This window comes from Lampris incognitus, chromosome 19 (assembly GCF_029633865.1).
Source record: "Lampris incognitus isolate fLamInc1 chromosome 19, fLamInc1.hap2, whole genome shotgun sequence".
NCBI lineage: Eukaryota > Metazoa > Chordata > Actinopteri > Lampriformes > Lampridae > Lampris > Lampris incognitus.
In genome coordinates, this window is record NC_079229.1 from 31,814,668 (window position 1) to 31,819,997 (window position 5,330).

Genomic DNA, 5,330 nt, shown 5'->3' on the forward strand with positions numbered 1-5,330 from the left:
TACAAAGCTGTGATTGCGTCAGTCCCTAATCCTCTGTGAATAGTACACATGGCCTTTGAAACTCTAGTTAATGGTCACACCCATATGAAACTGGTCGTTGGTTTCGGTCGTTAGGCACTGTATTGTATTGTTTATAAGGGTGGGGATACCTGAAGTCAGTTTAGACTGAAGAGGTCACTTATGCCCCTTTTCCACTGCATGGTACCAGCTCAACTCTACTTTACTCGCTTTTTTTGGTTTTCCATTGGGTAAAAGTTAGGGATAGTACCTGGTACCAGGTACTTTTTTTGGTACCACCTCCGTCAAGGTTCCAAGTGAGCTGAGCCAATACTAAAAGGTGACATGACAATGCCAGTATAAATAAACAAAATATAAATACAAATAAATATATGTATGTTTATTTATATTTATTTAGATATAAATAAAATCTTAAAAAAAAACTAGTCAGCATGCCCACAAATGACCAGCGGGGCTTCGCCGTGAGGGGATACTATCTGCAGTGGAAAACCAAATCCCAAAAAGTAAAGCGAGTAGAGTCGAATAGAGTCGAGCTGAGCCAGTACCATGCAGTGGAAAAGGGGCATTAGTTGAGTGATGAAAAGTATCTGTCAATAAACGTTGTGTCCAGATGAACTGATTCAGCCTTCTTTGTTCTGATGCTTAAAAACTCAAAAGTAGTCCTCACAATTATTGCTAAACAAGAACACCAACACACACACACACACACACTTCTGAATATTAATAGGTTAATGCTTGCCTTTTTCATCCTCACTTTTAACTGGTTCTCATGTAAAACACATTACATCCTATTTTTACATACAAAATGTGCTATGTAAAGTTTGTCTGATCGACTGACTGACTGATAGGTTGGTATGAACAGTAGATGGTACATGCAGTATCCCCCAAAAGTACATGGCATTTGACTCAGCAGCAGTCAATTTTGTTCATCTTCCTCCTTTATAAGCTTCATAACAAAAGAAAAAAAACAGAGGATTTACTTGATGCTGTTATCCAGCGGGACAAAAAGCAACAGGAAGTGGGTTCTGTTCACAGAGAGCTTTAAGTGCATCAGTTGTTCATGACCTTTGTACCTTGGAACAGTCTTTATTTTTTTTTCTTATTTTTTTTAAAGCAGCCAGTTCACTCACCTTTCGGTATTTTTCACAGCTTTACAGAGGGAATTTTAGAGCAGATACTGAGACAGACAACAAGCGACAGAAGGAAAGTCTTAGGATTTGATCCCAGGCTGCTGAGGGCATGTATGCGGCTCCACACGTCGGACTTTACCACTTGACTATCTCCAAGCGCCAGGATAGTCTTTCTTACCGCCAGGTCCTCCCGCCTTAAGGAGAGAGACGGAGCCTTTGCTATCCTTGTGTCCCTTCGCCAATCTCGGCTCAACACCGCAAGACGAAAGCAATTAAAACTTGATGCTCTTCCCACTGTCTGGGTGTCTTTTTTTCTCTCTCTCTCTCACCCTGCTGTCTGACTGCTGGAGTCACTAATTTAAATCATTTCTGAGAGGTGCACAGGGAGAGGGAGAGATAATGACAATATGTTTGCTGTGAGTAGCATATGAATATGCACACTTACATGATTATTTGTGCTGGTTTTTGTTTATATTGAGGTCCTGCTGTTCCGCCCCAGATGTCCGTCAACAGCTGCCAAAGTCTTTGAACATATTCGGGCAAATCTATGAACTTTTAGAAAGTAGACATGTTGCCTATATGGAAAAGTATGGTAATAAAGTAAAGTAAATAAAGTATGGAAATACCCCCTGGGATGCCCGGGGGGGGGGTGATGAGTACCCCAAATGGATGGATGTACTGGTAATGACCCAAGCTAATGAGCAAATGACTACGAGTGCAGTCTGCAGATGCAGCAAAGTGCAAAAACCCAAGAGGTCTAAAGATCCACCAGACCAAGATGGGCTACTTGAGGAAGGAGCAAGTGGTGCAACAGACAGTGCAAGTACCTGATATATAGCACCTGGTGAGATGGAGGAGGAACTAGGCCTGGAGACAACCCACAGGGCCCAGAACCTCCAAGCACCACAAGCCACACCCCAAAGTAGACCATCAGAACATCGTCGGGTTTTGTGGCCGGCTGCGAACAAAGAGTCACAGTGGCGCCAGTTCAACAAAGATGTGGATGCAGCCCTTGAAGCAACAGCCAAGGGTGGTGCAGACAAGAGGCTCCAGACAATAAGCACCTTAATAATGAGCATCGCTTCAGAGAGGTTTGGTGTCAAGGAACAACGGGCCACCAAGACTACTGCAAATTCAAACCAACTGGAAGTTAAGATTGCCCAACTTAGACAAGAGCTGAGGACACTCAAGAGCAAATACAGGAAGGCAAGTGAGGAAAAGAAGGCAGCCTGGTCAGAACTTTGAGGCATGATAAGGGAAAGGATAATCACCCTTTGGCACGCTGAGTGGCACAGGAAGAAGAGCAAGGAAAAGGCTCGCAAACGCAGTGCCTTTATTACAAATCCATTTGGATTTACGAAGAAGCTGCTGGGGCAGAAAAACAGTAGTCACCTTTCATGCCCCGAGGAAGCAATCAACTGCCACATTAGCAACACCTACACTGACAGCATGAGGCAGCAAGACCTTGGCCACTGTGCAGCCCTTGTATTCCCACCTGACCCCAGCACCCTGTGAACCCACACTGAAAGAGATCAAGGAGGTCATCAAATCGGCCAGAACATCTTCAGCCTCAGGCCTGAGTGGAGTGCCATACAAGGTCTTCAAAAGGTGCCCCAGGGTTCTTGAGTGCCTTTGAAAGATCTAAAGGGTGATCTGGAGGAGGGAAAAAGTTACACAGCAGTGGAGATATGCAGAAGGCATGTGGATTCCTAAGGAGGACAACGCAAGCAACATCACACTTCTCAGTGTGGAATGTAAGATCTTCTTCAATATTGTTGCCAATTGCCTCATGGGATTTCTCCTGAAGAACTCCTACATAGACACCTCGGTGCAGAAGGGAGGAGTCCCTGGTGTTCCAGGACGCATAGAGCACACAGGTGTGGTAATCCAACTGATCAGAGAGGCGCGAGAAAGCAGGAGAGACCTAGCAGTTCTGTGGTTGGACCTTGCTCATGCCTACGGATCGATCCCACACAAGCTATTATAATTGGCCCTGATCAGACACCACATCCCAGAGAAGATCCAAAACCACATGCTCGACTATTACAACAACTTTAGCCTGAGGGTGTCCTTTGGGACCTTGACATATGTGTGGCATTGGCTAGAAAAGGGTATCATCAGTGGCTGCACAATTTCTGTCTCTGTTTACACTGGCCATGAATATGCTTGTGAAGTCTATGAAAGTGGACTGCAGAGGTCCCCGATCCAAATCTGGCACCTGACAACCCCCGATCAGAGCATTCATGGATGACCTAATGGTAACAACTACATCAGTGCCCGGATGCAGGTGGCTTCTTCAAGGACTTGAATGGCTCATTACATGGGCAAGAATTAGCTTCAAGCCCACAAAATCCAAGTCTCTGGTCCTCAGGAAAGGAAGAGTAACTGACCAGTTCAGCTTCTGTTTGGGAGGTACCCATATTAAATCTGTGACTGAAAAGCCAGTCAAGAGCCTGGGTAAGATCTTCACCAGCAATCTGAAGGAGACAGTAGCATACCAGGCAACCAGTGATGACCTCAACACTTGGCTCTCCACAGTGGATGAGTCAGGGCTTCCTGGACAATTCAGGCCTGGATATATCAACATGGAATCCTGCCTCAACTCCTGTGGCCACTGCTAATCTACGAAGTCCCAATCACCATCGTGGAGGGCTTCGAGAGGAAAACCAGCCAGTTCCCAGCCAGCTGGCTGGGCCTGCCATGGAGCCTAAGCAGCATCACCCTTTATGGGCATAACACCAAGCTACAGCTTTCTCTCAGCAGTCTGGCAGAGGAGTTCAAAGTGACCCAAGCCAGAGAAGTTCTGCTCTACTGAGATTCCGCTGACACAAAGGTCTCCTCTACGGGTATCGAGGTCAAAACAGGGAGGAAGTGGCATGTGCAAGAGGCAGTTAAACAGGTTGAGGCAAGGTTGCGGCACAGTATCCTGATGGGCACTGTGGCAACTGGTTGGGCCAGGCTCAGGAGCAACTCCAAGACTTTGCTACGGTAAAGCCCGGGAAATGAGAGGCAAAAGCTGATCCAGGAGGAGGTATGCGCAGAGGTGGAGGAAGCTTGCTACAGCAGAATGGTGGGTATGTGCAAGCAAGGGGCCTGGAACAAGAGGGAGCATACAACCGACTGAAAGATCATCTGGGCAGAACTGTGGAAGGCGGAATCACACTGATTTAGTTTTTTGGTCCAGTCAGTGTATGATGCCCTCCCGAGCCCTTCCAACTTGTTCAGCTGAGGCCTGGTGGATTCACCTGCTATCCAACTCTGCCAGAAAAGGGGATCCTTTAAGCACATCCTGAGCTGCTGTCTTTGGGAGAGCAGTGGTATCGTTGGCGCCATGACCAAGTTCTGCTGGTAGTAGCAAACACCATCTTCACTGAGATCAGCTACAGCAAGCAGTAACACCCAACAAAATGCACCATTATCTTTGTTCATGCAGGGGAGAAGCCCCAGCCTCTGTCAAAGGCCCAGGGTGGGCTGCTCACAACAGCAAGGGACTGGCAGTTCCTGGTCGATCTAGGGAGATAGCTGAGGTTCCCAGACACCATCGCAGCTACCACACTCAGGCCAGACATGGTCCTGATGTCCGTGGCAACCAAGCAAGTGGTTTTGCTAGAGCTAACTGTCCCCTGGGAAGACTGGATGGAGGAGGCGCAAGAAAGGAAGAGAGCCGGGTATGTAGATCTGGTAGCTGAGTGTGAGAGGAATGGGTGGAAGGCCCACTGTGAGCCAGCTGAAGTGGGCTGCAGGGGCTTTGCAGGCCAGTCTCTACACTGGGTCCTGGGTCTCTTGGGGATTTGTGGGCTGCAAAGAAGAGCCATTAAGGACATCTTGGAAGCCGCTGAAAGGGCTTCCCATTGGCTCTTGGTGAAGAGGGGTAACGCGTGGTGTAATGCGTTACCTGGACACAAATCGGGGCTTGATCACACACGGCTGGGTCGCTTGGGCATTGGTGTCTGATGTTAAGACCCAAAACACCTGATGACCCTGGGTTCATTACTGACAATGTGTCCAGGTTGTACCATATGGTGTATCAAAGAACTGGTCATAAACAAATGTGCCAGATGTGTCCTGACACAGATTCCATCTATCTATCTATCTATCTATCTATCTATCTATCTATCTATCTATCTATCTATCTATCTATCTATCTATCTATCTATCTATCTATCGGGTGGTCGGTCAACA

General features: G+C 47.1%; 1 pseudogene; it reads left to right on the forward strand.

Moving 5' to 3' along the window:
• Positions 1 to 1,817: 1,817 nt before the first annotated feature.
• LOC130129650 (uncharacterized) lies at positions 1,818 to 5,102 on the forward strand (annotated as a pseudogene).
• Positions 5,103 to 5,330: the final 228 nt, after the last annotated feature.